The following is a 27,130-nucleotide window of genomic DNA, read 5'->3' as shown; positions in this document are numbered from 1 at the left end:
CAGGCAGGGATATTCTGACAATGTGATTTTTCTACCAAGTGGGCAATCCGTCGTGCGTTGTCCGCCCCTTGGCATTGTCGAAGGAATCCGACTTGATCAGGGTCAATTAGACCCAGGAGATATGCCTCTAGACAGTTAGCCAGGGTTTTGCTGTAAATGTTGGTGTCTGTGTTAAGGTGTGCAATAGGGCGATAAGAGGAGCATAGGGTATGATCCTTGCCAGGTTTGGGGATAAATGCTATTTCTGCCATGGCCTTCGGGCCCTTATTATCTGTAAATTAATTAAAGAGTCGCAATAGTTGGTCTTGTATTTGCTGAAGGAACATGCGGTAGAAGTGGACCGGCAGTCCATCTGGGCCCGGTGTTTTACCTACTGGCAGGTCTTCTACGGTGATTGGCTCCTCGAGGAGTTGTGAGTGTTGTTTGTCTAGGGTGTCCACAAACAGTTAAAGAGTATTGAATGCTTCTCACCCAGGTTTGAGGGCCCTCTATCACATAGGGCAGAATAGAACATGTGAAAGGCTTTCAGCTTGTCCTGTTTTGTAATGGCCCATTTGTCTTATGCGATTTTGACTTTAGCTATGTGTGCCTTTGCCTTCCTCCGTCGCAGCCTCTGCACCAGGATAGACCCCACCTTGTGCCCCCCCATCTTAATACCTTTGTGTCAGTGCCAGCAGTGTGCATTTGGCCCTATTTGTCCTGTTTGCTCTTAATTGAGCTAGGCTTGCTGTTTGGGAAGGACTGAGATTTGTGGTCTGAGCTGTACTGGCCGGATCATCTAAAACCGGCTCCTTCGCCTAAAAAGGCAGTAAAGAACCTTAGTGTTTGGATTGACAGTGGTCTCACCTTTGACACTCAATCGAAAGCTGTGGCAGGGATCTGCTTCGGGCTCCTGCGAGAATTAAAAACTCTCCTGTTTTTTTTTCCTCCAAAAGTACGTCAAACCATTGTTCAGGCGATGATCTTATCTAGACTGGACTATGGTAACTCTCTTTATCTTTTTGCCAATAAGTCCAGTATTAGGGGCCTGCAGAGAAAACAGAATGCAGCGGCGCAAATTCTCGTGGCACTCTCTAAATTCTGTTCCGTATCCCACGTCTTACCTAAACTACACTAGCTGCCAGTTGAAAAACGAATGCAGTTTAAAATGCCCTGCATGTCTCACAGGATTCTGACTCAACAAGCACCCTTGGGGCGGGCTAATTTGCTAGCTTTCTATGCCCCGCGGCGCACTTCAGGGTCTACCGATCAAGGACTGGCCTGTATTCCTCGAGTCTTAAGAGCTAGAGCTGGAGGCAGTTCTTTTCGTAGTCTTGCGACGAAACGCTGGAATTCGCTCCTTGTCTCCATCAGAGGGATCCAGAATCATTTTGCATTTCGGAAAGCCATAAAGACCTGGCTCTTCCCGGTGTAACTTCTTCCCTCAACGTTTATTCTCAATTGTCTTTGGCGGCGTTGGGACGCCCCGTTGCTGGGGCAGCCATGCACATTACAAATCCAGCAATAATAATAATAAATGACCCCAAACATAGCAAGGCATCGTTTATGGGCTTGGGAGGGTGCCGAATGGTTCAATATCTCCAGAGCTTTTATGTTGCTAGCCAGGTTGGCCTCCACCAATCGAGCTTCCCGATTATGCACTATCGAAATAGACGTGGTGACTCCCCTGGTAGTTGCCTTGAAAGCGTCCCATATGGCTGGGTATGGGGTTTCAAGGAGGTCGTTGGATGTAAAATAGGCTGAGTTGGCTGTACGCTGTTTTGCCACTTCTACAGGGTCGCGCATTATATGAGGATGTAGTCACCAACAAGGTCTATGCCGGGTTGGGTGTGTGCGTTTTGTAGTAGTAACTCAAAGTGGGCGTGGTCTGATATGGAGATGTCAGACATGTAGACAGAAGTTATGTCCCGCGCAAGTGAATGGAAGAGGAATAAATGTTCTATGCGGAAGTATGAGCGGTGTATATGTGAGTAGTAGGAGTAATCTCGTGCGTCTGGAGAGTGGTAGCGCCAAGCACCTAAAAGTCTGAGATCCGTGACGGCTCGCTTCACTGCAGCAGACATCGCCCCAGCTCCCTGAAAGGAGCGAGTCCCACGGTCCAAGTCTGGGTCCCATACGAAGTTAAAATCTCCCCCTAGTATTAATTGGTTTCCTTCCTGCATCACCTGGTCTCTCAATAAATTCCTAAGAAAGAGGTCTTGATCTTGGTTAGGTGCATATATGTTGAGAAGGGTGGGTGGTTGTGCCCCATGTTGAATGTCAAGTCTGTCTCTCACCACCCTTGCATAATATTGCAACCCCGGCAGTCTTAGTTGGGGAAGATGCCCAGTATTGTGTTGGTTACCTGGGATGGGCCATACGGTTTGTATCTGATTGCAATAGATGTGTCTCCTGTAAAAATATGATATCTGGGTCTTGGTGTAGCAAGTAGCATCAAATCTGGCTCCGTTTGTTGGAGGGGTTAAGTTAGCCCTTTACATTAAGAGAAATAATTTTGACACAAGGAGTGGTGTCCATTGTTAGTGTGGGGTGTGGTTTCTAGAAATGTAAGGTTGGTCTATGTAGGGGGTCAACCCCAGACAGCGGCCATCCCCCCGCGAGTTACCTAGGATGGGTCTCTTGCTCACTTTGCCCCTGGATGCAAGCTAGCCTGGCTGATGAAGGGTAATACCCAGAAACCGGTCCCAGGATGCTTATTTCCGGTCCAGGGAAGACCTGGCTTGGCAGTTCGGGCTGGACTGTTTCCATGAGGCACAGGGTCAAGACTGATTTGCATTTAGCTAGGTCCAAACTGGGGGGGGGGGGCGTACTGAGCAGAAGAACGATGGATTTAACCCAGATCCTTTGACTGGGGGTAAAGGTTTGATTTATTCAGCATTCGTTACATCATTTGTTTGTATATCACTTTTCGCTCTAAGTGGGATGGGTATGCCCAGACGTGGGTCCCTTGCTCACTTTTAGTGGTGGTGAGATGCACACCATGTACTCAATTGTTTGACCATGCTTCACTATTTTAAACATATGCTGGCGTGCAGACTGGATTCGCGCTCCGCCCAATTGCGCGTTGCAATATAAGACAGACACATGGGGGACCTTAGTAACGGCCATCCCCCCGCGAGTTACCTAGGATGGGTCGCTTGTTCACTTTGCCACTGGATTCAAGCTAGCCTGGCTAATGAAGGGTAATACCCAGAAACCGGTCCCAGGATGCTTTTTTCCGGTCCAGGGAGAACTGGCTTTGCAGTTCGGGCGGGCCTGTTCCCATGAGGCACAGGATCAAGACTGATTTGCACGTAGCTGGGTCCAAACTGGGGCGTGCTACGACTTGCGGTTCGTAGAGAACTGGGATGGCCCCAATGATGAAGCATGTCACCGTGGGGAAACCCTGGTGACGGAGGGGACTCAAGAAAGAAATGCTTCTTTCTTTCAGGTTTTTCCTGATCACACTGGTTAGGAGCCACATTCCTGGACTAGGTCTCAAACCCCAATACCTTGGGTTTTCTTTGTTTGTATACGTAAGGAGGGCGACCTAGTTTTACACCCTCCACCTTCCCCTACCATGTGTTCTTTTCGAATTGTAGACAGCCGCCTGCATACAATCGCCATTTTTTTTTCCACTGCTGAAATGGACCAATTTCTTATACAAACCAAGAATGAAAATCACTGTTTTCACACTTGATCTGGAAGATACGGAGCTCTCATTGCCTGGAATTCGAGGTCTAATTTACTAATGTTAATAGGGGATACTGCTTGTTTCCAGCCGAGCTGGGCAGCTGAAAGGTTAAGATGTGGTTAGAACAGAATGATCACTGGTTTGTAACCAGTTCTACTGTTAGTTTGGATCTCGCGTGTTATCCTTTTTAGATCCTTCAATCAGAAGTCTTGTTCTGGTTCGCAGATCCGTACCCATGATCGAACTGCGTTACAGCATCACTACTTAAAACGTAGCGCATCATGCAGAATTCTGTGATGATATCAACCAGAGTGTGAAGCAACACGTTTAACAGTTTGGGTGATATGCAGGGTCGCTTTACATTATCTGCAGCTCCCTTGGCTAGTGTAGCTCCGACTTAATGTGTTGTTTTTTTCTGAAAAAAGTTGCTGCCTTCGGCTGATGACAACTGTGTTTGCATTGGAATATCGTTTCGTCTCACAGAAAGCAGTGGGTGCAAGGCATCAAAGTTTTCATTATCCTCATCTATAAATGTACAAATCACTTAAAGACCCTCGACTTATTAGAAGATTTTTGTCACATGTCAAAAGCGTTAGAAAGCCCTACCTTATGTCCTGACTAGCGTTTGGAGATTAGACAGTATGTAATAAATGGAGGCCTGAAAACCCTGTATAAAACCTTGCCTTTAATTTCTTTATTACAGTCGAGTTGTTACTTATCCAGTCACCATTAATGAAGAAATGACGTGGCTGCTCAGATGTAATAAGTGATCACAGTTTCTTTGTGATGTCACAGTTCCTTCTGCTAAAGCCAGCAGCAGCCAAGGCAAAGGGCTGATCACAGAGCTGCTGTTTAAACAAAACGAGAATTGGATTTTCCTCCTTGTGATCTTGTTTTTCTAAGACGAACAGTGACCAGCAGAAAGAATGTATTTATCGCAACATGTTAATTTTTAGGTCTCTCACCTGCGAAGCGATCGTCGCTGCGAGGCCTATTGTGATCAGTTCTGCTTACAAGAAGCTAAGGGAGAGACAAGTGATGTGCACGCGCAACCTTGCGGAATCGGATCAGGTCGCGCGCGCGTTCACAATCTCCTATCTCCCTTTTAGCTTCATGTAAGCAGACACACACGCACACACACGAGCACACATACATGCACGCACACATAGAGACACCCCCCCGCCGCCACACGCACACACACACACACGCACACGCACACACACACACACACACACGCACACACACGCACAAACGAGCGCACACACACAAGCCTACAGAGACACCCCCATACCTCCTACAACTAAGCCCCACTCACCTCATCGGTGCCATCGGACTTCTTCAGTCTCCGCGGGGCTCTCCCTCGGGCATGGGAGCCCCGCGTCTCCACTGCTTCTCTGGCCAGGCTGCAGCACTCTGTGGGCGCGGGCTTCCAAAAACGGAAGTCCCGCCCCACCACAGGTTTCAGTTTCAGGAATGCACGCGCACGTCTTGTTTTCTCAGCCAACTTCCTTCCTCTTTCAACTGCCAATTGTGAGAGGAGAGCACCAGGGACACAGAGGGGAACAGGGTGTTGAGAGGATCCGGACAACTAAGGGAGCACGAGGGTGCTGCGAAGACCCAGCCCCTAGGAGAGCGCCTTCGACCCAGAAAGGAGTACCGCCGAAGATCGTAAGCCCAGACACCAGTGGGTATGTACAGCGGACGCATAACTGTGTTGTTGTTTATTGCTCGTTCGCGAGAAACGGACCCTACATCCTAAAGCGTTTATTTTTACAGGCGTTATGTCGAGTGCCGACAAGTCCCGCTGACAGATTACTAGGCGCTCGGAAAAGAGAAAATCCGGAATAAAGTTCAGAAACGGGAGAGGATGTGGTCGAATGTGAGGGGCGTGGCGCACCTTCGAGGGCGCCGTTCTCTGTCGCAGTAAGAGTTATAACCGTGCCAGCCCAGGGAGTTATGTCTTTTCTCACTGGGGGTGGTTTCATGAAGGTGCTCGGGGGGGGGTGGCTGTTCACCCAGAGACTTGCCGTCATGCGCCTGTCGTTTCGGGGTCTTTTGCTAAATAAAGTGCAGACTGGTCTTTTGGTAAATAAAGTGCAGACTGCATCTAAACTTCCCATTTCCAAATACCTATAGTAGTTTATACACTGAAGGCGGGAGGTTACAGCCGGGCGTAGAAGGGGGCGGTTTGGTGGGGTTTGCAGGCTTTGAGGGGAGCGTACAGTAACGAGAGAATGATCATAAGGTTCTCATGTGATATAAAGCTCTCCGACCAACTTCGCGCAAATATAAATTAACAAACACACAAATAGCCAGGTGGGTGGCCAGTGGGTTGCTAAATGCACGTAAGTGTGGTAAAGGTGGGTGTTACGAACAGCCGGCTGGGCAGGGGCCTTCCTTACAGGCAGTCAGGAGGTTACAGGTAAGTGTGGCGGGGAACCGGAGTGGCCAAAGGTGGATACACAATACAGGCAGCTGCGATAGGTTAAACACCAGGGCGTGGCTTGGTGCAGGTACAACCAAGGTGGGTGTGTGGTTACAGGTAGCGAAACAGTGCCTCTGATCTCGGGTTCACTTATTTAGTCCGTCAACCACCCTGAAAATGTCAAAAACCTGTGTTATAATTGGAAATGTCCTGCTTTGCATGGGTCCTGGTAGGTGAGGGAATGAAGCTCCCGAGGGCCACTGGTCATTAAGATACAGACTGAAGTCTGTTCCTCCGTGGGGCTGGGCAGGGATTCACGTGCCTGACTGCGATGGGCGGTGGCTAATTTCACCCCACTAATCCTCTCTGTCTCCGTGTACTTTTCCCTAATAACATTATCTGGAACCAGCAGCAGAGTTTGGGGGAAGGGAGGTCAGAGGGCGTGGGCAGAGCACCAGCCTCTCTATGTACTTCCAATTCTGAGGGGGGCGTGTCTCACAGGGGTTTAGCTCGAGTTATGGTGAGCCCAGCATTTTGAAAGGTAATCTGCTGTCCCATTATAGCTGACCTCTGACCTTTGTCCTTCTCAATAAAGTATAGCATATATATCAACCCAGCCCCACACCCAACCACACACATCACCACACACACACACATCACCACACACACACACACACACACACATCACCACACACACACATCACCACACACACCCATCACCACACACACATCACCACACACACAACAAACCACACACACAACAAACCACACACACAACACAGGCACAACCACACACACAACCACACATACAACCACAACCACACACACAGCCACACATACAACACCACACACACACAACCACACACACAACCACACACACACACACACACACACACACACGCACAACCACACACACACACAACCACACACATCTATCTATCGCCCTCACTCTATCCATCTATTGCACCACCACAGCATCACTCAGGGGCACCACATCATCACTCAGGGGCACCACATCATCACTCAGGGGCACCACATCATCACTCAGGGGCACCACAGCATCACTCAGGGGCACCACAGCATCACTCAGGGGCACCACAGCATCACTCAGGGGCACCACAGCATCACTCAGGGGCACCACAGCATCACTCAGGGGCACCACAGCATCACTCAGGGGCACCACAGCATCACTCAGTGGCACCACAGCATCACTCAGTGGCACCACAGCATCACTCGGGGGCACCACAGCATCACTCGGGGTCACCACAGCATCACTCGGGGTCACCACAGCATCACTCGGGGTCACCACAGCATCACTCGGGGTCACCACAGCATCACTCGGGGTCACCACAGCATCACTCGGGGTCACCACAGCATCACTCAGGGGCACCACAGCATCACTCAGGGGCACCACAGCATCACTCAGGGGCACCACAGCATCACTCAGGGGCACCACAGCATCACTCAGGGGCACCACAGCATCACTCAGTGGCACCACAGCATCACTCGGGGTCACCACAGCATCACTCGGGGTCACCACAGCATCACTCGGGGTCACCACAGCATCACTCGGGGTCACCACAGCATCACTCGGGGTCACTACAACATCACTATGCGCTACCACAGCATCACTGAATGTCACAGCATCACTCGTCACCACCACAACATCACTCAGTGCCACCACAGTATCAATCTGTGCAACCATTCAACAACGGGTTCAAATATGTTCTCTCACTGTTTATTACAAATATCACAAAAAGATGTTAAAATTTGACTTCTGTTCTTGGATTTTCGTCACAATAACATACCCTGAACATAATCTTCACAAAAGTTATTTACAAAACTTTAAGCTATTGCCATCATAAATTACAATAACTTTTTATTAAGTATTATTATTTAAAAAAATGAAAAGCCATTGTTATTCATAATATCAATACATCTAAGTCACGTAAATACAAAACATGTTGCATTACAAATGGTATAGGTGTCACATTTGCAAAAGTTAAAAGTATTGGCATTGTAAATGACAAAGCTATTAATTTCGCTATTTTCAAAACCAACACATAAATAAAAAAAATTGTCATTTGCAAAACCAATAGCTCAAACTTTGCTAATGAGAGACCTATTGCATTGCAAATGCTTGTTGCTTGCTGTAGATAAATATAGGAAAGATGCAATCCTGCTGCATGTTCCTACACATGCTGAGCAAAAGTATTTTCTAAAAATCAAACTTAAACGTTTTCAAATATTTTTTGCAGTAAATTACAACCTGCTTTGTGTGTTTAATTTCACACTTGACCATTCACTTTTGTGTCACCAGCCATACTGTCCTTTTCATATGAAAGCAAATAGACGACTTTAAGGAATTAAACAGTTTATGGGAAGGGTAATGGTGTGATTTTCTATTGTAAGAAGCAAAATACTCTGCCAGGGCTTTAAGTGGGCCGGGTCTCACCGGTGCTGAGCACCGGCAGTTTTCCTGCCATATGGTAAAAGGATACTGCAGGTCACTTTTGAGTTCATTGAGTTTATAAAATAACTGCCTTTGTTTGGCCTCTTCTGTTTATATGGTCATGCAACTTCATGGTGACTTCCAGTGTCCCTATACAGCACAGCAGAGGTCGCTTTATCTGTTTTGTGAATATCTTCAGGTCTTTCTCTGTGCACTTATCACCAGAGCAAAAAAAAATATTATTTGCTTAGATGTAACGGTCACTACATGGAAACACCAAAGAGGGATATCTACTGTTATGACAGTCTCCTGAGATCATTGACGTGCGCTTGTTGCGGAATGACGTAGATAATTGTCTCTCTGCTGTTGGCCTCTACCACTTACCATGTGTAACGTAACTAGTGCACAAGTAAAGCGTTCCAATACCTTCGGGAAGAATTCGTGCTATATAAATCTGCACACACAAAAAATGAGCCAGCCAGCATGCCTAGATGGTGGCAGTAAAAGTCCTCCTCTTGGGAGCCACGAGCCTCACACCAGCCTGCGCGAGGCTCCGAACGCTGCACCATTCGGAATTTGAAGAGTAAAAGGAGCGACGCTAAGGCTTGAGCTGGGAGACTCGAGTGTGACAGCCTTTCCTGTCACGTGCCTGAAGACGAAATTTACATACCCAGAAGTCCGTGTCAATTATATGTCCTGCTCTTGGTTCGTTTGTGAAAACAAGTATTTTGTCAGTTTACCGGATTACAAGATTTATCACGAGTTTGTTGTATTTTAAAGGGTTATCAATGATGAACATTTTAAAATCACCATAATATTCTGTGGAAAGTTGTTTCATGGGTCCACAGTCAGCGACTGTATTACTCATACTCTGGTTTCTCTTCAATCCGAATAAATCTTTCGCCTTTTACTAAAGATTTCCGTGGAGAGGAACAATTAAGAGTTTCACTCAATTTTTGAAAGCTCTGCTACCGCAGGGTTATCTTTATTTAAGTAAAGAATGTTTAAGTTACAATAATTTACTGGTTTCGCCTTTTAATAAACTTAGTTCAATTTAAAAAGCTCTGCTGCTGCAGGGTTACTCTTACTTTGTTAAAGAAAGCTTAAGCTACAATAATTTACTGGTTTCGCCTTTTATTAAATTTAGTTCCATTTTTGAATGCCCTGCTGCTGCAGGGTTACGCTTACTTGGTAAATGAAAGAATAAGCTTCTATATTTTACAGGTTTTGGGTGAAACCGTCCCAATTGCCTCTTATTTCTTCACCGCAAGGGAAACGATTGTTATTGCGACGCTCTTCTGTTGTAGTTTCTTTCATAACATACGCAAACATCGCTCTATCATCTGAAAGGCTTCACTGCTGTGTGGCAAGCAGCGCTATAGAATATCGGATAAGGAAGGATCAAGTTGTAAATAAAACACTGTATCCAATCTGGGGTTTATTTCTGGATCGGCTCTCACCTCTCCAGTATAATTGATTATTTGGATTTTATTAAAATCCCCTCTGTAATTCAAATATAAAGGTGCATTAAACAAATAAATTGTATATGGTTTAGCTGCCTGCTTTAAAACTGACGAATCAGGTTCGAGTGCTGCAGACGGTGATCCTGGGAAAATGATTTAACCTGTGCCTTGAAAAACAAGCATTAGCAAAGGCCTATGTGCGAAGTACTGTCTTTGTCTATGCTTTTTTTCTTAGCCAGATACGGTAGCATGGCTGAAAGTGACACGTAAAAGTGCGATGACTCGGTCAATGCTTTTTGCATTATTGTGCTTTTAAATTTTTTTAACGATGCTGCACACATCTGTACAACATGATGGAAAAACATTGACAAAGCCAATAGACCTCGCGGAGGGGAGACCTATTGGGTTTATCAATGCTTAGGGAAAAAAGCACTATGATATGGCTAGAGCTGGCCGTGTCTGATTGATTTTTTTTTTTCTGGCAGGAGGAGGCAGGGAAAGGGGCAAGCAACAATGGGGTGAGGGTCAGAAAGACTGGGCAAGCAACGATGATGGAGAAGGGTGGTGTATGGGACAAGCAACAATGGGGAAAAGGATGTCGGGGTATGGGGGCAAGCAACGATGGAGGAGGGGGACAGGGCAAGCAACGATGGGTGAGGGGCAGAGGTAATGTCTGTGTACACTGTATGAGAAATGTAGTTGCATGTGTTATTTAGGTCGACATATTTCACTGCTTTTTCTGTTCTACAATTTTATCAGGACTGAGAGCCATTTCATGCTAAGACTCAGGAGTACTTACTCTCCTTTTAAAGTACTTTGGTGTTGGTACTAGTGTGCAAGGTGAAAACTAACTGTTGCTTTTGGTGTCCTTGTCTCTAATAGGGTCTGTGTGGTGCAGAGATTTATGTGGTAGAGGACACAACTACATATAGAAATATTTATTTTATCTCTTATTTTCGGTTTCTTGCCTTGTAAAGTATTTGGGTGCTAGAACTGATGCGTAGGCCTAAAAACTAGCCGTATCTTTACATCACCCTGTCCCTCATAGGTACTGTGGAGCTCTGGCGCATATATGGGGGACAGGGCAACCAGATTAATAATTATTTGTAGAGTTGCGTTGTCTAACATATAAAGTTGTGAAATCATTGGACTATATTGTGACTGAGTAATGTAATTTTATGCAAAAATGCAACTTTTTTATTGAAATAAATCCTGCAAGTATGAGGGTGCTGCTGCTATATGTCAAAATAGAAGGCCCCCCAACGGGTAGAGATATAGGCAGTTAGGCGGGGGAGGAAATATCAGAAAAATGAGAACAAGAAACCCTGCCTAGTGGTTTAAAGTAAGGTCCTGCACAGGGATCCTGGGTAACCAATGGAGCCGTAGCTGTCTTTCTAGAGCCCAAAAACACAAGCAAAACATTATACTTTTTATATACTCATTTATTATTTATTTTTATATGTAAATTATTTCAAAATCTCATATATTGATATCACAACATAAAAATTATTTCATTTTACAAAAGTCCATAAAAACATATACAGTTCAATACCTCATAGACAGTCCCACAAACCCCACATCACTTTCAACTTCACTCTTCAACATACTCTAAACACACATACCATCATTCTTTCTTACATCAAAACAGACAAACTCCCACTGATGCATGGATGCCATTACATGAATTGGTTAGGGTGGAAATACAATTCAGTAGACAAAGGGATGCTGGGCAACAGATGACAACAGAAGGGATTGACAAGGCATAGACAATCCTGTTGCCTGCAGGAACCACGCCGACGCGTGTTTTCGGTGTATGTGCCCAACCAGGCCACACCTTCGTCAAGGCAACGATGAACCACGTGGGGGAAAAAACTGGGGGCAATGTGTATCTTTATCCGTGCAGAGATGGAATTTAGGAGTATCTTTAGCCTTCTATACTTCCCGACGAGGTCTGAAAAACTGGATCTAGTTTCTGTGACTCTCACAGGGTCGAGGATTCGGGGGAGCTTCAGAGGAGAAGTGCCAGAGGAGATCAATTGGCAAAGTCAGTATATCGGTGGAATCGATGTCACCTCAGAAGGATACCAGGATCTGCAGATTCCCCGGAGGCTAATGGTCCACCGGAGTATATTCTAAATCGTCGACCCGTACCTCTTCCGATTCGGGATGAATCGACGGGGGGCATCACCTCCGAGCAGGGAGGGAATCGGGATTCAAGTCTGATGGAAAGTGCGTAATCTTCAGGGGTGGATAGTCGCCACCCTCACCGGTGACACATCGGTCGACGGTTGTGATATCAGTATATGAGATTTTGAAATAATTTACATATAAAAATAAATAATAAATGAGTATATTAAAAAGTATAATATGTTTTGCTTGTGTTTTGGGCTCTAGAAAGACAGCTACGGCTCCATTGGTTACCCAGGATCCCTGTGCACGACCTTACTTTAAACCACTAGGCAGGGTTTCTTGTTCTCATTTTTCTGCTGCTGCTGTATGTCCTGTACCCTGGGCCAGCTGTGAACCAACACCTCCATCGACATCCACATTGGATTTTGATATAGATCTGTGTGAAATCAAGGTATCAACTGCAGGCGATGTGATTATGGCATAAATGTATTTATTAAAGATGAAAGGTAATGGGCTGCTACACCGATAATCACCCTGATGCCAACTTGCCTCATCTGTTAGCCGTCAAACCACCAGCCAACATTTCAATACTAGAATGTTGAACAGGGTCTTACAGCGCTGCGAGACAGAACAGAACACACCTTTCCCTTTACATTTCAAACACAATAATGTTAAAGCATTTAATTCACAAAATATGTTGACACAATGAAAATACAGTAAACACGATACTAACCTCCTAACTACTATAACTATGAAATCAAATCAAAACATAAGATAATGAACAAGAATAATGCATACAAAGAAAACTATAGCATAATATATGGAAGAACGTGGGCGATAATAATACAATCAATGAACACTAAAACTGTCCACAAATATGATAAAGAACAGAAAGAAAACTTCATACAGAGAAAACGAATCTTACCCTATAATCTAATCCTCAAACATGACTGGAATGCGGCTCATCCGTCTGCCACAGAAAATACCTTTGCCCAGCAAGTTTGAGAAAGGAGAAATACTCTTGTCTCACCTTTGTTCTGAACCTCTGAGGCTTTAAAGCTTTCTGCACCCCATTACTCGCAACTACTTTGGCCACCTGGTCAACATTCCACCATTGGACAATACTCAATTTAACTGCACAGCCATCAGTGCTGACTTTATCTATCAAACATGGTGGACTGTATTTCACTTTGCTCTTCATCACTCTAGACTCTGGCAGCTTGACGCATACCCAATTCCTTATCTTGAACCACACTCGTTTGGCACGTTGCACATGATCATACCTGATTTTACTTTTATCATGTCAGAATTTCATAATGGTACAAGCCTGACTGATCAACTACTGAATCTGCACATTGGAAAAAACACAACTAAAATTCTTAACCATGCAGGCCTTAAAGAGTCACAAGAACTCCTTCCTCTCAAAGCTCTAAAAGATGATACACTTGTCACTGAATGAGGAGTGTTTTCGTAAGCTGAAAGTATGGCTTAGATAGCATCACTGCCCTCATTTTTAGCTCCTCTTACACATTTATTGACAAGTCCATTAGCTCTTTCAACGTGCCTATTGTCTTGAGGAGGATAGAAACTGAATCTTTTGTGTTTAATCCCAGCGTCATTCAGAAGGTTTTTCATCTCAGTGGATACAAACTGCACCCCATTGTCCGAAATAAGTTCCAACGGGTACCCCTCTCTTGCAAAAACATCAGTGAGAAAAGTGACAACAGCTTTAGTGTTTGGTTCTCCTAAAAATTCTACTTCCAACCATTTTGACAAACTGTCTATCTTAGCAATATAATATCAGTGGTTTGCAGGTAGAAGTTGAAAAGGACCCAGAACATCAATGAACAATTTCTCCCATACTCCTTTAGGAGTTTCTATTTCACCCAATGGGGAGCATTTCACTTAAGACCCTTATCATTTTGTGTAAAAATTGCTTACTTTCCGTACCATTCCTCAACATCCTTGTTCATTCCTGGCTGCCAGTAACTCTCACTGAGCCTTTTTTGTTGAATCAGCCACAAATTACCCTGTTGGCTGTGAGCAAGCAGAACACTGCTGACTACATTTGGCAGAATTAATTTCTCCCCTCTAAATAATAATCCATCTTCTACAATCAAATCAGCTGTGAACTTAACATGCAATTCTGACCCTGCAGGCAAACTCCCTTCTCTGGGCAAGTCCCGGAACTAGTATTCAAGGACTTTGTTGGATGCCATGTCCTTCCCGAGAACATTCCTCCACGACTCCTCACTCACATTTATGCCATCATCATTGTTCCAGAACACACTGGCTACCAAACAATTCACATCTTGAAATTCCATCTCACTATTACTGTTGGTTAATTCACAGGACCATGGCAGATGCAAGATAAAATCCACTCTTCTTTTCCTACCACCAGGAATGTATTCAACGTCAAAATGATCAAGTAATTTCATACTTAGTCTGACTAATCTGGCTGTGGCTTTGGCGGAGTTCATGTTTGTACAATTAATAATCAGAACTACCGGTTCATGATTTGTGCGTATCACACATTTTGTGCCCCATACATAGGTTCTGAACCACGCAAGAGCCCAAGTACATGGAAGCATTTTGCGCTCAATGACAGAATATGCACCTTCTTGACTAGATAACACGTGTGATGCGAATGCTACAACCCGCTGATAATCTCCTTTCCCTTGGGATAAAAATTGCTCCCTAACCCACACCACTAGCATCATCAGTGATGCAGAGCATCTTGCCTGGCAAAAATGGTTTCAACTCGGAGGTACCAACGGACAGAGCGGGGCCTCTAAAAAAAACTTGAGTTGGTGCCGAGAGAGGTGAGGCTTATTCCTTGAGAAGCAATGATGCAGTAACACATCATGCTTTTATCGAGGATCAGAATACTGATACAACAGAATCTGTACTGTATTTATGATTTTTCGTGTTTTGCAGGGACGAAGTTTTGTTTAGGCCCTGAAGAAAGTCAGGGAGAATTATCCTAGTGGCTGAAACATGTTGACCGTTGAAACAATGATTAATTCTTAACTGTTTCCTCTCTTTTCACCTTCACACTGTTTTTAGCAGAAAAACATACTAGAGATTGTTAGGAAAAGTGCTAGAAAGGGCAATATTTCATCTCTGTTGTTTATCCTTTTTAAACCACATTCTTTCACCTTGTGTGCACTGCACTTTAGAACTACTCTTGATTAAAGTATAAAAAGAAAGAGTCCCTTCAGTATTTATTTTTCCTCTTGTGAGAACTGCACAGAAGGATACAACTTATTCTCTCTGTTCCCTTCAGTGAACAAAAAGGGACGGGAAAAAGTTGTTTGGAATCCCAGGTGACGACACTGGGCATATGATTGTGTATTGATGGGACACCAGCCATCCTGAGATGGTTCTTGAGTAAATTGTCTCTGTTTCTTTCTGCTTTCCTTGCTCTACCTGATACTAATCAGCATTTTGGGCTGCTAGTGCCTTTAGACTTGTCTTTCATGGTACGGCTTTTCAGGTCCACGGATTCCAATATGTTTTGTGATTATTAGAATTAGGGGGATTGAATCCGTATTGGACTTTAAACATTCCCTCAGACCCTTTTTAGGTCTCGCCCTGGAATTAGCATCCAAAGGATGCTTCCAGGGTTGGAGACGTATAGTCAGCTGTCTCGAGGGAAGGACGGACGAGAAGGTGCACGAGCGCAGTCCAGGCTGGATTGGTGTGCGCGAACGCGCACGTTCCGTCCTGCGCCGCCCTCCCAGCCTACCGCGCATGCATGCATGCACACAGACAGACACAGACACAGACACAGACACACACACACACACACACACACACACACACTCGCACTTACACTTACACAGACACGCAGGCACCCAGACAGGCAACCCCCTCCTCCTCCTCCCCCACAGTCACACACGCATACACACAGACTCCAAGACACACGCACGCTCACACACACACACACATACACAGGCCGCCGCCGCGCGCGTGCCCACACATGCCCCCCTCCCGCCCTCGCAGGCCAGCCACAAAGCGAAGCCCCACTCACCGGCAGCAGGACTCTTCCTCCATTCTTCGGCACCGGGGCGCAGGGTAGGCTCCTGCCTGCTCCGGTGCTGCAACCAATCGCGGCTCTTCCGTGGGAGGCGGGGTAGGCTCCCGCCCTCCTACTTCCTGTTGTCGCGCCGGCCTGCCTGACTTCCTGGTCGCAGGCCGGTAGCTCACCGTAAGTGGGGATTTGTCAATGGATTTAAGATTTTAGATTTAAACCTTCATGTCGCTTCAACTAAAGCTCTTCGGTGAATGTTTGTGTTTTTTCTTTTTATTGGTGGGTATTTACTGACATTATGAGACAACCTTAAACACCCCCTAATACACGTTTTTAGTGATTATGCGTGATATGTGTTTATATATGCATTCTGTTTGTTGTTTTAAAAAACAAAATGATATTGGATGACATTTATGCACACATACATTTACATAATGTATTTAGCAAGTACTGCCTATGGATAAAAATGTATATCTATAAAGTAGGTCAAAATATGTTACAATAGATTACTTAGGTATTTCTCATTCTTTTTAGCATTTGGCCATCAAGGCTTCTCAAAGAAAAATATTAGAACGACACATCAAGGTTTGGTTAATTCTGGTTTGCGTGCCTCATAAATGGGTACTGTGTCCCATTCAATACTCGCCACACCTTTAATAGATTGTTAGACGTTTTCACAATAAGTTACGTCAAACAATCAATGTATCTGGATTATGCTGCTGTCTGCAAACACACCGAAGACATTAGCATCTCCTAGCAAGGTAGCAGCAGGCAGGGCTGCCGATCTCTTGTGAGGGGTGGCATTTATTATATTTTGGCAGTATCCATGCATTCCAGAGGATAAGCAGTTAAGTGCCCCCATGTGTTGTCTTTCATCCTCTTTTTTTGGTGTGCCAGAGTTCTTATAGCATCCCGCTATGCATGACAGCCAACTAAATAACCATTGGAGGCATGATGTGTTTCTATGTGATAACCAGTGTTGAAGCACATTTGTTTTGATGTGTGTCCTATATAAATGTACACTAACTCACTGACTTCCCCCTAGACCGGTTGGATATTCTGGCGTTCCTCCAACCCTCTTAAGGATTTAGCCCTTAAAGTGCACCATGATTTGTGTCACTTGTAATGCAATTGACCTCTTGATGAACTCAGTCAGAAACAATTGGATTGCTGCAAGATCCCATTTCTTGGATATACAGCCAATATTTGTTAAGCAAATTTCTGGTTATAAACTGGATGACCCAGAACCTCCTCGTTATATAGTGCCCTGCATCCAACCATTTTGACTAATGAAATGAAGATTTGCCAGTTAGGCCTTTGATATCACACATTGTCCTTGGCAACGGATTGCGGTCATCATCTACTGAAAATCAAGAAAGGAATCGACGTCCTGGAACTAGTCGCACCCTGAGCCACGATTGGTGTACAGTCTCAGAAAAACAAATATATGCCACATCCGAAGCATGTATACGCAGACCATGTCATCCTTGGAAGGGAGCCTGTATCTATTGGTACGTGCAACCGCCAAATAAAGCCACCAAGCCTGGCCCGCTTACCATTCTGTTGCTGAGAGGTTTTGGACCGTCTACTTCGTAACACCACATAGCTGCCAAATTACCTGCCTGCATGTGTGATACTTTGGTGTTCTAAGTGTGTCTATGTGTTACGTGTGTGTAACTCGTGTGACACACTGAGTGACATTTTATTGCATAGTAGCGCAAAGCTCAGATCACCAGCCCTCTTTTTCTTTTACATTCAAAGACCTTTTTTTGTTGTTTTGTAAGTAATACATTTTTCCCAACTACAACTACAAGTACTAGACTGCTAAAGAAAAAAATGACTAACACCTGACCTGGGATAATGAACTGATCAAGGTGAAATTTAGACGGTTAGTTCTTTGGAGCAGGGAAAAATGTGCTGTAATCAAACGCGCAACTTGATGTTATGTACTCCATCCTCACAAGGAGGAGCTCAACTTACCCTGTGAAAAGCGTGAGTATGTCAACCAGTGCTGTTTTGTCTTAGTGGATTCTGAGCTTTAATTTGTTTTATTCTGTTGAAAATGCTTAACCACAAGTGCCAGAATGCAAAATACAAAAACAAGATTTAATGATCTACTTACTCGCGACAACGAAAAACTTAGGTACTCCATTTATCGATGTGTTGCTTTCTGTTTGTTTGAAAATCGTTTTTAAACCCTTTTTGTTTTTAGGTCTCGCCCTGGAATTAGCATCCAAAGGATGTTCCAGGGTTGGAGACGTATAGTTAGCTGTCTCGAGGGAAGGACGAACGAGAAGGTGCACGAGCGCAGTCCAGGCTGGATTGGTGTGCGCGAACGCGCACGTTCCGTCCTGCGCCGCCCTCCCAGCCTACAGCGCATGCATGCATGCATGCACACAGACAGACACAGACACAGACACAGACACACACACACACACACACACACACACACGCGCGCGCACTCGCACTTACACTTACACAGACACGCAGGCACCCAGACAGGCAACCCCCTCCTCCTCCTCCCCCACAGTCACACACGCATACACACAGACTCCAAGACACACGCACGCTCACACACATACACAGGCCGCCGCCGCGCGCGCGCCCACACCCACACATGCCCCCCTCCCGCCCTCGCAGGCCAGCCACAAAGCGAAGCCCCACTCACCGGCAGCAGGACTCTTCCTCCATTCTTCGGCACCGGGGCGCAGGGTAGGCTCTTGCCTGCTCCGGTGCTGCAACCAATCGCGGCTCTTCCGTGGGAGGCGGGGTAGGCTCCCGCCCTCCTACTTCCTGTTTCCTGTTGTCGCGCCGGCCTGCCTGACTTCCTGGTCGCAGGCCGGCAGAGTAACGAGGATGTTTTGCGGTATTTATTTTTTATTTAATTATCCATTTTTTTATATAGCGCGGAAGTTACTTACATAAGGTAATAGTGACAATTGGGAGCAAACAAATGTGCAGTTCGTAAAAAGAGAGTTGGGGAAAACCGTTAATACCAGTGACAGAAAGAACGTGTACATTTATATCTAGGTAGATAACAATAACGTGAGTTGGGGCAACTGACAATATGACGTGTTTATGTCTGTATTAAGATGTATGGATTGGGAGTGTCAACTATACAAAGGATTGATTTTAGAGTATGGCGTACCAGGTAGAAAATGCGCAGTCGGAATATTATAAGATGGGTGAAACCGTTAATGGGATTTATATGGACGGGAACATGCATGCATGTGCTTTAAATACCGCATTACAATAAGTGAAAGTAGGGGAACTGTAAGGATGTAACTTCTGATCCTTTCCAGATACAAAGGAATGTTTGCTTTTGCTAAAATCTGCAAATTGTAGAGCAAGTGATAAATTATGTGGCAAGTGATAAATTATGTGTCATGAATTATGTGGCAAGTGATACATTATGTGGCAAGCGATGAATTATGTGGCAAGTGATACATTATGTGGCAAGCGATGAATTATGTGGCAAGCGATGAATTATGTGGCAAGTGATAAATTATGTGGCAAGTGATAAATTATGTGTCATGAATTATGTGGCAAGTGATAAATTATGTGGCAAGCGATGAATTATGTGGCAAGTGATACATTATTTGGCAAGTGATGAATTATGTGGAGGGGAGGGGCTATAATCATGCAGAAGACGCCGCAGCTGCCAAATTGCAGTGCTTGTGGTGTGTATTTTCTGTATCTGTTTATTATTCAGTTACGAAGAGGAGGTGGCGCCATTTCGGAAACTTGTCAGTGGACAACCTCTAACATTTCTTATGTGGGTGGACATGTGGCCTCCAGAGCTGCACTCTGATCTCAATGCTGCTCCATTTTGCTGCTGCATAAGTCATAGGTAGGCTGCATCATTATATGTCAATATGCAACATATTTTATATGTCCCTTTTTATAAAAACAAAACGTAACTACTGCAAAAAAAATAGCCAATGCCATTTACAATACTAAAAGCTCAAACTTTGCCTAATGCGAGACCTATTGCATTGCAAATGCTTGTTCTGTATATTTGCTAGTGTACCAAGTGTCGCAAACGGGCTCCTATAGTGGCTAGCCCCGTGGCACTTGTAAATCGTGTGCCTATGTGTACTACAATGTGAGAAAGGATCTCCTACCTCAAGGCCCTTGCTGGTGTGTTCCCAGAGTGGCTGTGCAGCGCTGAGACGCTGATAGAAGTACACATGATCGGAACTCAACTGTTGCAGAGCTTGGAAAACAGTGCGGCAGCCATCCCCGGACCTGCCCAGGAAGCAGATTGCCCCAACAAGGGAGGGTGAAGCTCCTGACCGGACCTACTCACCCATTCTCAGAAAGAGACTATGACACAACCTATAGGCCCAACCTTACTGTGTGCCAGAATGAGGACCGCTGTAAGCTGGCAGTCTAGATCTTGTTCCCACCTGCGTCGGATCGAGTCCAAACCCACCGCTGTGTGCGTCCTGAACGAAGCTGCAAACCAACATGTGAGGTGCCTATCCTGCCCCATGACATGTAAGTATGGCATGGTGAGGTGTGACTGTGGATATGTCACCCCACTTGGCTGTGAGCGTAGTTATCAACGAGCGGTGCAGTAGGAATTGCCCCGGTGAAAGACCCTCTTCCTCTACCAGTGCTATGTATGATATGAGCTCCCTGTCACGGTACAAGTCCCCCAGTGTTTGAACACCCGCCTCCTGCCATTCCCGGAGCTCAGCCTCCGTGAGCACTTCCTGACCTCTGGGGGACCCCTCCAGGGGCATCGCTGGTGCATAAGGCGTGATACTCTGGGTTATGTAGAGGCTCCTGCGGAAACATCTGTATGCTACTCCGAGCAGCAAAGGCTCCGGAGGCCTTGCCTTCGTGCCTGGGTGGAAAAGTCTAATTAGTTGAGACAGAAAGTTGGCTGCGTGGTTGCCATGTCTCCCTGTGCCTATCGGCCAGCCACCTCGCTATCCATTGCAGTTTGGCAGCCAGGTAATAGTGCTCGAAGCACGGGGCTGCCGAAACTCCATGGTCTGTGGGCAGATATAGTTTCCTTAGTGCCACTCTGTCTGGCGCTGCCCCATATAAAGTCTTTAACTAGCCTCTCTAGCATGACAAAGAAGCAGGGATAAAAATTGGGAGATTTGTGAAGTAGTATTAAAGCCTCGGAAGAGTGACTATTTTAGTGAGAGACACTCTACCCGTTACAGTAAGTGGAAGAGTGCTCCAAAATCACATCTGGGACCTAGTGGCAGTTGTCCCTCTACCCAGATTCCCGTCAAATAGGTCTTTCGGCTGCTGATATATTTGTATGCCTAGGTAGTGGAATGTGTCCTCTTTCCACTGTACCCTCCTACCACCAGTGACGAGGCCCTGGTCATGATTCCCCCCCGCCGAAAGAGTATATACAGGACTTGCCGACATTCACCCTTAATCCTGAGAGTATTGCAAAATTGTTTAGGATTTGTGTCAACTGTCCGGGGGCCTCCTTTATGTCTGTAAGATAAATTAGGAGATCACCTGCATAGCGCGACACCTGATGTGTACTATCTCCCAAAGGAATACCAACCCCTAGTTGGGTGGGTATCATCTCAGCAAGCTGCTCTATTGTGAGTGCAAAAAGAAGGGGAGACAGTGGGCACCCCTATCTTGTCCCCCTCCACGCCGGAATTGCATCCAATATGTAGGGGCCCATTTTAACCCTGTCAGTTGGTTCAGAGAATAGCAGACGGTTTAACTGGAGGAAGGTAGGGCCTAGATTATACTTTTCAAGTGACGTGAATAAATAATCCCATTCTAAAGAATCGAAGGCCTTCTCGATGTCGAGTATCAAACAGCCGGCCCTCGGCCAGGCACCCACAGAGTCAGTCGCTACCCTGAAAAAACTACTATGCTCTCAGTGTACTCAAGGAGTGTAAAGGACGTCGCAAATGTGTGATTATGATGTAAGTGTACACTTTCATATGAGGTATGCACTTACATCATAATCACATATGATTGCCCCTGCACGTAGCTGCCTAATCGGCATTCGCGACGTCCTTTGCACTCCTTAAGTACAACGAGTGTTACTAAATAAAGTTACATTGAATTCCACCCATCCAAGATAGCAGGATAGGTTAGCCTTCTAGCGTATGAACCCAGCCCTCGACACACGCCTGAGCACAAATACACACCGGATCCGGACGCAGTTGGAACGGGGCCCTGAGCAAGGGTAGGATTCGTGCTAGTTGCCTGCCACCCAGCCGTGAGTACTTTAACCTCCGCAGTGGAAACACCGGTGAGACAGACAATCGGCTTGGTTTTTAATCGCAGTAACACTTCTTGTTACAGCATCAGAGCAACAACGTGCTCTGAACTCCCCCGTAAGGCCATAGACTTCCATACTGGGGATGAGTAGGCACGAGCAAATCCCTTTTTACTCCTGCCTTTTTTGTACGCCACATGTGTCTCTCCCCACTACCACGTAACCTTACGAATGTTTTGCAGCGTGTGTTTTAAACTAAGTTTGTTTACCGTGCGGCTCATCGCGTACTGTCCGCACTTAGATCACCGCGTTGCACGGACACCATCCATGTACCTTAATTTGAGCTCATCGCCTGATATACACTTACTAGGTGAAGCACGACCTACGGCACTATTATACTATAAACACACACTCTACCTCACGCCGCCTGTGGATACGTATCACCACACAGGAAAGGCCATTAAACTTTGAGGTGAGCTCGCATGCACTCGTGACTACGAGAACTAGAGTAGTAACCTTCCCGTTTTTAAAGAGTCTTACATACAAAATACAGTTCTTGGGTAGCATTATTTACCGCATGGAATCACCTGAATAAGGTCAAAACTGGTAACACATTGATATTGTGTTTAAATCACCTTCATGTCACAAACATATAGCATTGGGTATTTCACTATTCACGCATGCAATTGGCCAGCCACAGCTTAGCTGGTTAATAGGTATTCATTTCATTTTTAAAGTTCCTAAGAGTAACACTTTGTCTGTTCAGGTTTTAATCCCTCCATTGCTGTTGTATGTCCCCCCCCCCTTCCCCTATAGGTCTACAGTAACCCAGTATAAGTCTACTATGGTTTCACTCTATTGTGTCTGGATACCAAACCATACCTATGGAACCAGACCTTTAGTAGTGCACCATCCACTCACTTAGGTCCTGATGAAGTGCCACATGACCCATTAAGGGCGATAAGGGCACAAAACATGTCGACCCATTACACTGCGAGAGCCCTTTAGGAACATTACATCCATGCAGGGCCTCCACACATTTTTTAACTAAGCTGGAACTACCTTAACAAATAAAATATTTCTGAAGAAAACTGCTCCAAACTTATTTTAAAACTCACCACCCGTGCACAACTCTATCCTTGCCCTCATTCCCGCACGCACCCCACGGCTTCTTCAAAAGCTCTCCGCCAAAGAGCCCCGTTTACGGGAGCCCGTCTGGCATTGCAGCGCCGGCCCGACGAGGAGCAGAGCCCAATGATGAATCATGACATCCTTCGGGGTGTGTGAGGGCATCACGAAGAAAGACCTGCCCTTTCCCTAGTTCCCCTGTTAGGAACTGCACACCCCTTTGAAGCATTACGTGATACAGCCCACCCGAGGCTCGGATCCTGTTCTCCAGCTCCAAAGTCGGCAGCGTTATATGTTGAGCCACCTCCTTGCTCCGATTCTCTGCACCGTTTGTTACAGAAGCTACATGTGGCGTGTTGTTTTTAAATTATATATGCTGTACAACTTATAAAAGGCAAAAAACTAGGCAAAACCCATCATGCCTGCAGTTTTTCGGGAGTAGTAGACATTCGCATTGCACATTTTTTTAAGTGAGAGAAAATGCTGCGTCACAAGCTGTTCGGGCACTGTAGCTTTTAGGGTGCACTGCGCTTGTTCTCCGTGACTTCTGTGGCATCTGGCGTTCTTAAATCTCCTGCTAAAGTCTGCATTTTAGGCGCTCTTGTTTTCGCTGTCCTAAGTTGGTACATGGATCAACCCGCCCGCCTTTTTCCACGGTACATGGGTGGCAGGTTTTCTGCCGAAACATCGCGCGTTCCGGTCCATTATTCAGTGACCCGGGCTATAATGAAATATGACACACACTGTAAGGCCTTTTGGGGCTGGTTTCTGTGTGTGGAGCCGCAAGGGTTTCGGGTATTTTGTAGTTTGAAAGACATAACATACAAATGCATTTGGCTTCATGCACCTCTAATCCTTTACTACTCGACGAAAAGTGCTTTGACGGGGTAGTAAGCGCTATATAAATACAATTGCATATTCCATACTGAACATACTGCCGGACTGAAGGAGTAAAGTGCCTGATAGGATTGAAGAGGAGCCGATTACCGCCCGTTGTGGTGACTGAGGTGTGTGGGGGTGTGGTGTGTGTGTGTGGGGGGGCAGCGGCAGTGAGTCATCACATGGTGGTGAACAGCATAACATCTGAACACCCCTGGCAGCGATTTTATTACTGATTTTGTCACACTCTGCAGGAAATCGGTGCAGTGATTTCACAAAAAGTAATGTGGGCGTGTTTATATGTTAGCAGTTTTTGTGCAGTTTCGCAGTGCTACAGAAGTCCCGTGGGGCAGAGTCCCTCTCTGCTGTGTTCCGCAGGGTGCCGCCTCTTCCGTCTTCAGCATTAGGTTACCGCGCTGCACCCCGGTCATGGCAGCCCAGGTACGTTTCTCGTAAGACCTGGGTGCTGTACCTCCTGCTGCTCTCGGGTGCTCGCTCGTCCCACTCGGTTTGTCGGAGGGGTGGGTAGGGGGGATTTCATGAAACTCTAAAGTGCGTTTGGTGTCAGTGCTGGCTTTAATTGGTCATGGGGCTTCTCCAGCTCACAGGCCCAACGGCTACGACGATAATTGCAATGCAGTAGGTCTCGCATTTATGCAGTTTGAGTTATTGGCATTGTAAATGACAATGCCCTTTATTTATGTTTTGGTTTTCAAAACTTAAATAAAAAGCATTTGTCATTTACAATGCCAATTGCTTAAACCCGCGTAAATGCGAGACCTATTGTATTGCAAATGCTTGTTTCACACTGGGTCTGGAAGATAGAACGGACAGGGCTCTCATGGCTTGGAATTTGAGGTCTAATTTACTAATGGTAATAAGGGATGCTGCTTGTTTACCAGCCGAGCTGGGCAGCTGAAAGGTTAAGATGTTGTTGGAACAGACTGATTATTGGTTTCTAACCAGTTCTACAGTTGATTTGAATCTCACGTGTTCTCCGTTTTAGATCCTTGAATCAGAAGTCTTGTTCTGGTTTGCAGATCAGTACCCATGATCGAACTGCCTTAGAGCATCGCTACTTAAAACTTTTGGGCAGATTTACAAGCCCCTTGCGCCTCTTTTACGCCGCAGTTGCATCACTTTTGTGACGCAGCGGCGGTGCAAAAGATGCACCATGGTGCGGGGTATTTACGCATCTGGGAGATGCGTCACGTTGTAAAGCACTGCGCCATAAGGAGGCGTTCCGGCACAGGGGGGGCGTTTCTGCGCAGGAACGCCTCCTAAAAGTGGATTTCACTCAGTCACTTTTAGGCCAATGCTGCGTCAAAACCCTGCGCCTGCTTGAAGCAGGCGTAAGGCTTGACGCAGCATTGGACAGATAGGGCACCCCCGAGCCTTGCTGGAGCTGCAAATGCACCGCCTTTACGGCACAGATGCAGCACGCATCTGTGCCGTTTTTGCCCCATGGTGCGCCGCATTGTAAATGAGGCGCACCATGGGTGGCGGAGCTGCGGCGCACAATAACTGGCAGTTATTGTAAATCTGCCCCATATAGTATTACGCAGAATTCTGTGATGATATCAACCAGAGTGCGAATGAACACATTAAACAGTTGGGGTGATATGCAGGGTCGCTTTACATTATCTGCAGCTTCCTAGGCTAGTGTAGCTCCGACTTAATGTGTTGTGTTTTTCTGAGAAAAGTTGCTGGCTTCGGCTGATGTGTGTGCATTGGAATATCGTTTCGATATATAGAAAGCAGTGGGTACAAGGTATCAAAGTTTTCATTGTTGCCCTCATTTATAAATGTGCAAATCACTTAAAGACCCTCGACTTATCAGCAGGTTTTTGTCACGTCAAAAGCGTTAGAAAGCCCAACCTTATGTCCTGACCAGCGTTTGGAGATTAGACAGTATGTAATGCATGAAAGCCTTCAAACTGTGTATAAAACCTTGCCTTTAATTTCCTTATTACAGTCGAGTTGTTACGTCTCCAGTGACCTGTCATAAAGAAATGACGTGGCTGCTCAGATGTAATAAGTGATCACAGTTGCTTTGTGATGTCACAGTTCCTTCTGCTTAAGCCAGCAGCAGCCAAGGGGAGAGGCTGGTCACAGAGCTGCGGTTGAACCAAAATTAGAGTCAGATTTTCCTCGTTGCGATCTTTATTTTCTAAGACGAACAGTGATCAGCAGAGAGAAGGTATTTATGGCAAGATGTTCATTTTTTGCTTGCTGTGGATAATTATAGGAAAGATGCTATCCAACTGCATGTTCCTACACATGCTGAGCAAATGAATTTTCTAAAAATCTAACTTAAACGTATTTAAATATTTTTTGCAACAAATTAACAACTGCTTTTTTGTGCTTCATTCGCTTTTATTTGTGTCGCCAGCCATGCTGTCCCTTTCATATGAAAGAGCAAGGACGACTTCTAGGAACTAACCAGGTTATGGGAGAGGTAGTGGTGTGATTTATGTTTTGTAAGAAGCAAAATACCCTTTGCCTTAGGATACTGCAAGTCACTTTTGAGGTCCATGACTTTATAAAAAGAGCTCTGCCTTTGTTTGGCGTCTTCTGTTTATGGTCATGCAAATCCACCTGGACTTCCAGTGTCCCTATACAGCACAGCAGAGGTCGCTTTATCTGTTTTTAGGTCGAGCATCGAGACCCTCTTGTATACTTTAGTATACCTCTTGCTTACTTGAATGTGGACACGAGTCGGATGCGCGCTTT

General features: G+C 45.7%; 1 protein-coding gene and 1 non-coding gene across 2 annotated transcripts in view; both read left to right on the top strand.

Annotated features, from left to right (window-relative positions):
- COP1 (COP1 E3 ubiquitin ligase) overlaps positions 1-27,130 on the top strand; it is a 922,999-nt gene that overhangs the window by 68,195 nt on the left and 827,674 nt on the right. The window lies entirely within an intron of this gene.
- Positions 9,417-9,531, top strand: LOC144780269 (U5 spliceosomal RNA). The gene has a single exon (XR_013600732.1). It is a non-coding gene; the product is annotated as a U5 spliceosomal RNA (small nuclear RNA).

This window comes from Lissotriton helveticus, chromosome 1_1 (assembly GCF_964261635.1).
Source record: "Lissotriton helveticus chromosome 1_1, aLisHel1.1, whole genome shotgun sequence".
Classification (NCBI taxonomy): domain Eukaryota; kingdom Metazoa; phylum Chordata; class Amphibia; order Caudata; family Salamandridae; genus Lissotriton; species Lissotriton helveticus.
Note: the sequence above shows the minus strand (reverse complement) of the source record. Positions and strands in the feature narration are given on the sequence as shown.